Source organism: Nycticebus coucang, chromosome 11 (assembly GCF_027406575.1).
Source record: "Nycticebus coucang isolate mNycCou1 chromosome 11, mNycCou1.pri, whole genome shotgun sequence".
Classification (NCBI taxonomy): domain Eukaryota; kingdom Metazoa; phylum Chordata; class Mammalia; order Primates; family Lorisidae; genus Nycticebus; species Nycticebus coucang.
In genome coordinates, this window is record NC_069790.1 from 32647321 (window position 1) to 32659625 (window position 12305).

The window sequence follows — 12305 nt, forward strand, 5'->3', positions numbered from 1 at the left end:
TCCCTGAGTCCTAATACTTGTAATCTGCTACATGGTTGGACCGTTCTTTATCCACGTTTGTAAAACATTTTATGTAGTATACTCATCTTTAATATGGCCCTTCTATCAGGAACATGGTCGTTTTACTGGAATTATTTGCTTACTGGTCCATCCTCTAGCTAGACCTGCAAGATCCTCAAGGGCAGAAAATGTTTCTTAGTCATCTTAACTGCACATACTCTATGTTCTGGAAGGCAGTTATTGACCATGGCTGTCCCCCTCTATTCCAGTCACCCAGTATTACTTAGGGCTTAAGGGCAGGCTGGGTTCTTGGCCTGTGCCCACCACAGAAAACGAATTTGGCACTTTTCTTGATTTCCCACATTAATACCATAAGGCACCAGAGAAAAATGACTGTTTTCTGTGGTCATATTTGTTGGTGGAGGTGAGAGATCATTGCACAGCGCTCTGGATGTCATTACCCTGAGGCAGGTGCCTCTCCCAGCATCCTGTCCTCATGACCATTGTACCTCGTGTTCTGTCCCACCAGCTTTGCTGGAGAAACTACCCATTTATCCTCTCCTGAGACAATCTCACCTCCTCCATGTCTTCAGCAAACAAAGGACCTTCTAATTATGAGGGCCTGCCCTCCTGACATAAGGTTAAAGGATGGTTAACAGCTAGCGAATTGTCCCCTTTCACAATATTTTCCATCTCACTTAGATATCTGAGTGGCCTTTCCTCACTTGAATTCCCTGCTTCTTTTTTCTTCTCTTGTCAAATTTCTGCTTACCCTTAGAGGCAAAAATATGCTATCTCACCTCCTCATCATGACACTTAGGACAACCATTCTCCTCCTGATTACTAGGTGCCAGGCAGTTCTTCAGCACTTGAGGTCAAATGACTCATTTAAACCCTCACAATGACCCTATAAAGTAAGTGCTATTTTACAGGTGAGGGAATTGAGGCACAAAGAAGCTTTTGCATATCTGTACCAACACTTGACATGGTCCTTTTGATTTTAATCATTCTGATAGTGGTATATCATTGTGTCTTTATTTTGCATTTCCCTAATAACTAAGGATGTTGAGCATCTTTTTCTGTGCTTATTCTCAGCTCGTCAGTTTCTACAAAAAAAAGCTTGCTGGGATTTTAATAAAAGTTACATTGAATCTATGTATTAGCTTGAGAAAAATTGACATCCAATAGTACTGATTCTTCTGATCTGTTCTCTTGTCAGTGATGTTTTAAAAACTCTTGTCAATGGTGTTTTATAGTTTTCAGGGCATACATCTTTTGTAAGATATATCCTTCTATATTTTACATTTTTACAATATTGTGAATGGTCATTTTTCAATTTCAGTTTCTTTTTTATTTTTTGAGACAGAGCCTCAAGCTGTCACCCTGAGTAGAGTGCTGTGGCACCACAGCTCACGGCAACCTCCAACTCCCGGGCTCAAGTGATTCTCTTGTCTCAGAGAAGTGATTCTCTTGTCTCTCCCAAGTAGCTGGGTTTATAGGCACCCACCACAGTGCCTGGCTATTTTTTGGTTGCAGCCATCATTGTTGTTTGGCGGCCCAGGCTGGATTCGAACCCACCAGCTCAGGTGTATGTGGCTGGCGCCTTAGCCGCTTGAGTTACAGGCGCTGAGCCTTCAGTTTCTGATTGTTGCTCGTTTATAGCAATACAGTAGATTTTTGTATATTAATCTTGCATTCTGCAACCTTGCTAAACTTATTGGTTTTAGCAGTATTTCTACTTATTTGTTCTACTAGATTATGTTTGTTTATCTACATAGATGATCATATTGTCTATGAATAAAGACTTTTATTTCTTCCATTTCAATCTGGATGACTTCCTTTCCTTTCTTTTGTTCGTCTAATTACACTGAGAACATCCAGTAAGATATTGAATAAAGTGATGAGAGTGAACCTAACAGTCTTGTTCTTTAAGGGATCCATTTAGACTTTCAGTCTAACAGAGGGATAGTCTCACCTCTATTAAAGGGATGCATTTAGTCTTTCAGTCTGTCAGCATTAAGTATGATGTAGTTTTTTATTGAGGCCCTTTCTCAGGTTGAGGAAATTCCCTTCCAGTTCTAGTTTACTGAGAATTTTTTTTTTTTTTTTGAGACAGACTCCCAAGCTGTCACCCTGGGTCACAGCTCACAGCAACCTCAAACTCTTGGGCTTAAGCGATTCTCTTGCTTCAGCCTCCCAAGTAGCTGGGACTATAGGTGCCCGCCACAACACTTGGCTATTTTTTGGTTGTAGTTGTCATAGTTGTTTGGCGGGCCCGGGCTGGATTTGAACTTGCCAGTTCTGGTGTATGTGGCTGGCGCCCTGGCCGCTTGAGCTACAGGTGCTGAGCCTTGAGAATTTTTATCAAGAATTGACATTGGATTTTGTTTAATGCTTTTACTAAGTTGATCATATAGCTATTATTTTTTAATTTGATAATATTATAAATTACATTGACTTAATTTTCAGTGTTAAATCAATACTGCATTCCCAGGATAAATCCCACTTGATCATGATGTACGTGTATTATCCTTTTAATGTATTATAGGCTTAAAATTCAGGGTAATGCTAGCCTCACAGAATGAGTTGGGAATAATTCCTTCCTGTTTAATTCCTTTGGAAGAGTTTGTGTAGAATGGTATTATTTGTTCCTTAAATGTTTGATAGAATTCACCAATAAAGCCATATGGGTCTGGAGTTTTCTTTGTGGGAAGATTTATAACTACAGTTTCAGTTTTTAAAATATATACAAGGCTAATCAAGTTATCAAGTAAGCTTTTGTGATATGTATCTTTCAAGGAATTTTTTTTTTTTTTTATTGTTGAGGATTCATTGAGGGTACAATAAGCCAGGTTACACTGATTGCATTTGTTAAAGTCCCTCTTGCAATCGTGTCTTGCCCCCGAAAGGTGTGGCACACACCAAGGCCCCACCCCCTTCCCTCCTTCCCGCTCTCTGCTCTTCCTTTCCCCACCCCTCCCTCCTTCTTTCTCTCTCTGCTCTCCCCTTCCTCCACCCCCACCGTGACCTTAATTCTCATTAATTGTCCTCATATCAAAATTGAGTACATAGGATTCATGCTTCTCCATTCTTGTGATGCTTTACTAAGAATAACATCTTCCACTTCCTTCCAGGTTAATACAAAGGATGTAAAGTCTCCATTTTTATAATGGCTGAATAGTATTCCATGGTATGCAAATACCACACCTTGTTAATCCATTCCTGGGTTGGTGGGCATCTAGGCTGTTTCCACATTTTGGCTATTGTAAATTGAGCTGCAATAAACAGTCTAGTACAAGTGTCCTTATGATAAAAGGATTTTTTTTTCTTCTGGGTAGATGCCCAGTAATGGATTGCAGAATCAAATGGGAGGTCTAGTTTGAGTGCTTTGAGGTTTCTCCATACTTCCTTCCAGAAAGGTTGTACTAGTTTGCAGTCCCACCAGCAGTGTAAAAGTGTTCCCTTCTCTCCACATCCACACCAGCATCTGCAATTTTGAGATTTTGTGATGTGGGCCATTCTCGTTGGGGTTAGATGGTATCTCAGGGTGCTTTTGATTTGCATTTCTCTAATATATAGGGATGATGAACATTTTTTCATATGTTTGTTAGCCATTCATCTGTCTTTTTTAGGGAAGGTTCTATTCATGTCTCTTGCCCATTGATATATGGGATTGTTGGCTTTTTTCATGGGGATTAATTTGAGTTCTCTATAGATCCTAGTTATCAAGCCTTTGTCCGATTCAAAATATGCAAATATCCTTTCCCATTGTGTAGGTTGTCTCTTTGCTTTGGTTGTTGCCTCCTTAGCTGTACAGAAGCTTTTCAGTTTAATGAAGACCCATTTGTTTATTTTTGTTGTTGCAATTGCCATGGCAGTCTTTTTCATGAAGTCTTTCCCCAGGCCAATATCGTCCAGTGTTTTTCCTATGCTTTCTTTGAGGATTTTTATTGTTTTATACCTTAAATTTAAGTCCTTTATCCATCTTGAATCAATTTTTGTGAGTGGGGAAAGGTGTGGGTCCGGTTTCAGTCTTTTAAATGTGGATATCCAGTTCTCCCGACACCATTTATTGAATAGAAAGTCTTTCCCCTAAGGTATGTTCTTGTTGGGTTTATCAAAGATTAGGTGGTTGAAAGATGTTAGTTTCATATCCTGGTTTTCTATTCTATTCCAAGTGTCTATGTCTCTTTTTTTGTGCCAGTGCCATGCTGTCTTGACCACTATGGCTTTGTAATACAGCCTGAAATCTAGTATGGTGATGCCCCCAGCCTTATTTTTATTACTAAGAACTGCCTTAGCTATACGGGATTTTTTCTGGTTCCATACAAAACGCAGAATCATTTTTTCCAAATCTTGAAAGTATAATGTTGGTATTTTAATGGGAATGGCATTGAATAGGTAGATTGCTTTGGGAAGTATAGACATTTTAACAATGTTGATTCTTCCAATCCATGAGCATGGTATGTTCTTCCATTTGTTAATATCCTCTGCTATTTCCTTTCTGAGGATTTCATAATTTTCTTTATAGAGGTCCTTCACCTCCTTCGTTAGGTATAGTCCTAGGTATTTCATTTTCTTTGAAACCATGGTGAAGGGAGTTGTGTCCTTAATTAGCTTCTCATCTTGACTGTTATTGGCGTATACAAAGGCTACTGACTTGTGGACATTGATTTTATATCCTGAAACATTACTGTATTTTTTGATGACTTCTAGGAGTCTTGTGGTTGAGTCTTTGGGATTCTCTAAGTATAAGATCATGTCATCAGCAAAAAGGGAGAGTTTGACCTCCTTTGCTCCCATTTGGATTCCCTTTATTTCCTTGTCTTGCCTAATTGTATTGGCTAGAACTTCCAGCACTACGTTGAATAGTAAAGGTGACAGAGGACAACCTTGTCTGGTTCCAGTTCTAAGAGGAAAAGCTTTCAGTTTTACTCCATTCAGTAAAATATTGGCTGTGGGTTTGTCATAGATAGCTTCAATCAGTTTTAGAAATGTGCCACCTGTGCCTATACTCTTCAGAGTTCTAATTAGAAAAGGATACTGGATTTTATTGAATGGTTTTTCTGCATCTATTGAGAGGATCATAGGATCTTTATTTTTGCCTCTGTTAATACGGTGGATAACATTTATGGAATTGCGTATGTTGAACCAGCCCTGCATCCCTGGGATGAAACCTACTTGATCATGATGTATGATTTTTTTGATGATAAGCTGTAATCTATCCGCTAGGAATTTGTTGAGAATTTTTGCATCTATATTCATGAGTGAAATTGGTCTGAAATTCTCCTTTTTGGTTGGGTCTTTTCCTGGTTTTGGTATCAGGGTGATGTTTGCTTCATAGAACGTGTTGGGGAAGATTCCTTCCTCCTCGATTTTTTGGAATCATTTCTGCAGTACAGGGGGAATAAGCTCTTCCTTGAAGATTTGATAGAATTCTGGTGTGAAGCCATCTGGACCAGGACATTTTTTTGTTGGAAGCTTTTTTATTGTTTCTTTAATCTCAGTGCTTGAAATTGGTCTGTTCAGGAGCTCTATTTCTTCCTGGCTAAGTCTAGGGAGAGAGTGTGATTCTAAATATTGATCCATTTCCTTCCCATTGTCAAATTTCTGGGCATAGAGTTTCTGGTAGTATTCAGAGATGATCTGTTGTAACTCTGTGGGATCAGTTGTTATTTCCCCTTTATCATTTCTGATTGAGGTTCCTAGAGATTTTTCTTTTCTATTTCTAGTTAGTCTGGCCAATGCTTTATCTGTTTTATTAATTTTTTCAAAAAACCAACTCCTTGTTTCATTAATTTTCTGAATGATTCTTTTGTTTTCAATTTCATTGATCTCTGATTTGATTTTGGATATTTCTTTTCTTCTACTGAGTTTAGGCTTAGATTGTTCTTCTTTATCTAATTCCATAAGATGAATTAGAGTTTGTGATGTGCTCTCTTTCTGTTTTTCGAATGTAGGCATCTAAAGCAATAAATTTTACTCTCAAAACTGCTTTTGTAATATCCCACAGGTTTTGGTAGCTTGTGTCTTCATTGTTGTTATGCTCAAGGAAGTTAATGATTTCCTGTTTTATTTCTTCCTTCACCCATCTGTTATTCAACAGAAGATTGTTTAGTTTCCATGCCTTTGGGTGGGGTCGAGCATTTTTGTTAGAGTTGAGTTCCACCTTTAGTGCCTTATGGTCTGAGAAGATAGAAGGTAAAATTTCAATTCTTTTGATTCTGTTGATATTTGTTTTGTGTCCCAGGATATGATCAATTTTGGAGAATGTTGCATGGGGTGATGAGAAGAATGTATATTCCTTGTCTTTGGGATGGAGTGTTCTATATGCGTCTATCAAGCACAGTTGTTCTAGGGTCTCATTTAAATCTCTTATATCTTTGTTTAATTTCTGTTTAGAGGATCTGTCCAGCTCTGTAAGAGGAGTGTTAAAGTCTCCTGTTATTATGGTATTATAAGATATTATATTGCTCAGACTGAGTAAGGTCTGTTTCAAGAATCTGGGAGCATTTAAATTGGGTGCATAAACATTTAGAATTGAAATGTCTTCTTGTTGTGTTTTTCCCTTGGCCAATATAAAGTAACCATCTTTGTCTTTTTTGACTTCAGTTGCTTTAAATCCACATGTATCTGTTCCTTTCTTTTTCTTTTCTTTTATTTATTTTTTTCACATGTATCTGAAAAAAAAAGATTGCAGCTCCTCTTTTGCGTATGAATTCCATTTGCCTTAAAAATTGTCTTCCAAACCTTGACTCAGAGTTTTAATTTGTCTTTTGAAGCCAGGTGTGTTTCTTGCAGATAGTAAATGGATGGCTTGTATTTTTTAATCCAATCAGCCAATCTATGCCTCTTCAGTGGGGAATTCAAGCCATTAACATTTATTGAGATAATTGATCAGTGTGGTAGTATTCTATTCATCTTGTTTTGTGAGAGTCCATTGCTTAGTTTTATCTTTTGCATCATTGTGGAAGTTAGGTTCTGTCCTTTAATTTCTGAGTTCTTACTTTGCTATTGATCCATTGTGATGGTCAGTGTTTAGAGCAGGTTGAATTATTTCCTGTAAAGCTGGCCTTGTTGTGGCGAATTTCCTCAATGTTTGTATATCCATAAATGATTTGATTTCTCTGTCAATTTTAAAGCTTAGCAGGGAATAGAATTCTGGGCTGGAAATTGTTCTGTTTAAGTAGATTAAAGGTAGATGACCATTGTCTTCGTGCTGGGAAAGTTTCATTAGAGAAGTCTGCAGTCACTCTGGTGGATTTGCCCCTGTAGGTCAACTGGCGCTTACTCCTGGTAGCTTGCAGAATCATTTCTTTGGTCTTGACTTTGGACAGGTTCATCACAATGTGTCTTGGAGAAGCTCGGTTAGAGTTGAGGTGACCTGGGTTCTGATATCCCTCTGAAAGCAGTGTGTCAGGATCTTTGGTGATATTTGGGAAATTTTCATTTATAATATTCTCAAGTATGGCTTCCATTCCTCTGGGGCATTCTTCTTCCCCTTCTGGGATTCCTATAACTCATATGTTGGAACGCTTAATAAGTCCCATAATTATGACAGTGAACATTCTGCTTTCTCTCTCTTCTTTTCTGCCTCTTTAACTATCTGAGTTACCTCAAGAACTTTGTCCTCTACCTCCAAAATTCTTTCTTCTGCATGGTCTAACCTGTTGCTGATACTTTCCATTGCATCTTTAAGTTCCCTAATTGACTGCTTCAGTTCCTTCAGCTCCACTATATCCTTTCTATATTCTTCATATTGTTCATCTCTTATTTGATTCTGTTTTTGGATTTCCTTTTGGTTATTTTCCACTTTATTAGCAGTTTCCTTCATTGTTTCCACCATTTCCTTCATTGTTTTCATCATGTATATTCTAAATTCCCTTTCTGTCATTCCTAACATTTCTTTATTGTTTAATCCTCTGCCGTAGGTACCTCATGGTCCCTTGGAAGGGTTGTTCTGGACTGGTTCTTCATGTTGCCAGGAATTTTCTGCTGATTCTTCCTCATGAGTGATTTCTTTTATCTGTTTCCTTGCCATAATTTTCCTTTCACTTCCTCTTGCCCTTTATGTTCTCGTGCCTGTGGATTAAGGTTTTGAGGAGTCCTTTTGGTGCAGGACCAGAAGGATGAGAAGGTTGAAGAGCAAGAATGGATAAAAGAAAGAAAAGGAAAGAAAGAAAGAAAGAAAAAAGAAAGAAAGAAAGAAAGAAAAGAAAATAGAGAAAGGAGAGGGGGTGGGTAAATGGGAACATTGACAAAAAGAAGAGAGGCACAGAAAGAGGGAGAGAGAGCAACATAGGTGTACAGTAGGGTACTATGGCCCAATCTTAAAAACCCCCCCAATCACTGGGGGTGCCCAGTTGGATGGTTCCCTTGAGGTCAGCAGCTCTTTGCTAACCTGATCAGACACAGTACCCCACCTCCACCAAGTAGAGAAGAAAGACAAAAATGCTATATATCAAACCAAAGCAAGCAAGCAAGCAGGAAACTTTATGGGATAAAATTGGGTGAAAAACCAAATAATAGGGGTAGAAATACTAGCAAAAATGAACTTCTAATTATTGAAAAAGGCAGCAATGGGAAATTATATTTCAACTAGAAAAATGGAGAAAGAAAAGGAAGAAAAAAAGGAAAGAAAAATCTGTATGGAAAGGGTTGAAATTAAAAAACAAGACAACAACAAAATAAACAATAAACAAACAACAACAACGAAAAAAAACAACCAAAAACAAAGTATATATCTTGTTGAATATTGTCTGGGCAACAGGTGGTCTTCCGGGGTATGAGATGTTAATCACAATGCTGATACGACTGGAGGCCTCTGCTGATTTCTCAAACCCTACAGGGTGGAGACCCTAAATCTCTCTTCAGCCCTTTTAAAAGGCACTTTAAAATTCTAAAGTTGGCTAAGCCAAACTTTCCCACGAAAGTGCTTGTCGCTGGGATCACTGTTGAAGTGGCTATCCACTTACGCAGTGTGCCAAAACTGGTCTCACTCTGCCCCTGAGGGTTAAGGCTGTAAGGCAGTTCAATCCTTACCTTTAGGCTCCTCAGTCACTAGGTTACTAGCTCCCGCCCCATCCTTGCTCTGCTACCCTGAGGGCGGAGCTTGCCGGGGCAGTTCTCTCACAATGGCTCCCTGCGGCCCACAGCCAAACACTATTAGCTCTGTCCGGCTCAGCAGCTCCGTCTGGGGTCCCAGACAATGCCCAAAGTTCTCTGCACTCCTGCTCAAGCTCTCCCCAAGGCAGTTCAACTGAGTGCCAAGTCCAAAAACACCAAAACAGTTCACAGGTAAGGCCTTTCCGGTATGCAGTCTCGCTGCTGCTGTACTTATAGCTGCTGGTGGGGTTAGGTTGATCGAACACACACAACCACTTGCCAGTTTTCCACTGTTTTTGTTCTCCTCTTCGGGTCCAGAAGTCTCTCACTGACTCGCTGTATCCTCAAAGGGATGATTATAGGCAGATCCCACCAGCCAGAGATGCCTGGATTCTTTTCTTTATTTTCATTTATTTATTTTTGGATTTGGGGGAGAAAAAACAATTTTATTTTTAAATTTTATGCTTTAAATTTGTTTTCTGTACATTAGGTACTATATAGAATTTAAGATACCAATATTTAAATTGGGCAGTATTACTTCATATAAATTTAGCTGGAGAACTACAACAGCCATTCTGGTTATAAACACCCAAACAAAGGTACCAAATTAGGAAATAGGATGTAATCAAAATTTTTATTATAATTCAAATTTAACTGACCTACGGTTTTCTTTTAACTTGTTATTGGGTTAAACTGTTAAATTTAGCCTTTACCCCTGAACAGTTGGTAAAACAAGGCTATCAAAGTATTATGCAAGAGATGACATCTTTTGCAAAAGCAGTCCCCTGGGTTGCACTTACTTTGAACCAACAAACACCCAATGGTACCTTACACTAACCAATCTTTTTATTATAGGTTGTAAGAATTGGCAAAAGCAATGAATCTTTAAAGGTTTTTTTGGGGGGACCTTTAATGGTTAATCTTTGGACTTAAAAGAAGGGGGAAAAAATAGGCCCATACTGCATTTCATCTCTTAAAAGTAAGTGTTTTAGCATCTTAAATCTTTTTAGTTATATAGAACTTATTACATTACGCTGTAACTTTGAAATATAGCTTACAACCAAATCAATCAACATACATACTGGCACTTCAGCACAAAGGTAAACTTTAAAAAGAAATCACTTTGGACCTTTAAAATCAGGCCATAGTATAAAAACAGTCCATGGTCTTATATTTAGCAAATTCATACTAAAATCATTCTATTTTTGTAGGATAAAGGCTAAGAAAACTTTACATATGCTATAAGTTTATTACATGTATTTACATGGCTCTTTTCTTCCCTAGGTACTTAAAACTTTCACATTATACAACTCCCCACTTTATGGAGGCATTACAGGGATGACAAGCTCAGATCACTGTCTGAATAGCATATACAGTGCTCTAATACAAAAATGTATTTTAAAAGCTAACACTAAACACTGCTTCTATAAAAAAAAATGGTTTGGGTGCATTTGTTGGTAGACACCTCACCATTTGCATTAAAAATTAGGGCCACTGAGGTATACTGTGCCTTATTCTAATAAACCTCAAGTACCCTTTCCACATTCACCACTGTAAAATTTAGTAAAATGCAACTATTAAGAAAAATTCACACCTGGCTTATTGTACCCTCAATGAATCCCCAACAATAAAAAAAAAAGAAAAATTCACATTTTCTTTTGGCAGTGCATCAGATTTTATTACTGGTGTGGCTGTTTCTAGTATATTTAACTTTAAAATGTTCAACTAGTTTTCAATCTCTGTCTTAACTAGATGCTTATAATCTTAGTCACTAACTCAACACATAAATCTACTGAGACCCATGAATGATAATCTTAAATAACTGTTTTTCCCCAACGATAGAAAAAGCTGATTCCTTTACCATTCCCCAAATCTAAACTTGAATAGTTTCACTCATAAGATACTCAGTTGAGGGCGGTGCCTGTGGCTCAGTTGGTAAGGCGCCGGCCCCATATACCAAGGGTGGTGGGTTCAAACCCGGCCCCGGCTGAACTGCAACCAAAAAATAGCTGGGTGTTGTGGCAGGCGCCTGTAGTCCCAGCTACTCGGGAGGCTGAGGCAAGAGAGTCGCTTAAGCCCAGGAGTTGGAGGTTGTTGTGAGCTGTGTGATGCCATGGCACCCTACCGAGGGCAATAAAGTGAGACTCTGTATCTACAAAAAAAAAAAAAAAAAAAGATAGTTGAGAATATTTTATTACCAAATGCAATCATTAATTTAGTTACTTTAAGCTGCACTGATACTATTACATCACAGTGTGCACAACACGTAAAGCAAATGAAATGAAGCCTAAATATACTTTTTACTTAATTAGTTCTACACAAAAGGATTCCCTAGTCAATCTGTTCAGACCAGTTTGTTATCCATAAGCAACAGTACTTTATCTTATTTTATACTTGTACTTTAAGTAAGATTTTAAGTTGAAATGTCATTATTTCCTTATCTGAAGGAAACAGGAATCCAGTGGCTTGAAGGTTTGGGAAGAACACTTGTGATGGTGGCTCACTAAATTTGGCTCCAGCATAGTTTTGATTAGCTTGAGATTTAAAAAGTAAGCTGGGACTTGATAAGCTAGAGTTCCAATTTTGATTATTTGGAAAAGGTTTGTTCTTCCCCCCATTTTGCATGGCTTGCCATGCAGCTGCTGATGAGTTATAACCATGTCCTTTTTCTTTTTTCTTATGAGCAATCTTCATCTGGGAATTCTGATCCTTGGTCTTCTATTAATCTGTTGTTGGTTCTTATTAACACTTCTAGATTGAGGGGCTGGAATGTTGTACCTTTCTCCACCACCCATCTTCAGCTTCCTTGTCACCTTTCAGTCTGCTTTCCCGATTGTAGGGTTTCCACTACCTGTCCTCTTCAGCCCAGGATAATAGGTGTTGCTTTCTGAAGGATCCTTCCCTTTGTCTCAATACAGAAGTTTTCATGGGCTGAGTTCAGTCTAGGAGCTGAGGCCAACATCTGAGTCTCCTCAGCACACAAGTTTGAGAGAAGCCCTAGAGACTTCAGGCTCGGACTATGGAGGTGGCGGCTTCCTCTCAATGTCAAAGCCTCCCTCCCTTTCCAGGAAGAAACGAGGCACGGATCAAAGGAGGCCCACAAGTAGCGATGAGCTGGCTGCTGACCACCCGTTATCTCCTTCCTGACCTCCTCCTCCAGCCTCTACCGACCAGATGCCTGGAGTCTTATCTCTCCAGAC

At 38.7% G+C, this 12305-nt stretch overlaps 1 pseudogene; it reads right to left on the reverse strand.

Annotated features, from left to right (window-relative positions):
* Positions 1-11493: 11493 nt before the first annotated feature.
* Positions 11494-11900, reverse strand: LOC128560147 (proline-rich nuclear receptor coactivator 2-like; annotated as a pseudogene).
* Positions 11901-12305: the final 405 nt, after the last annotated feature.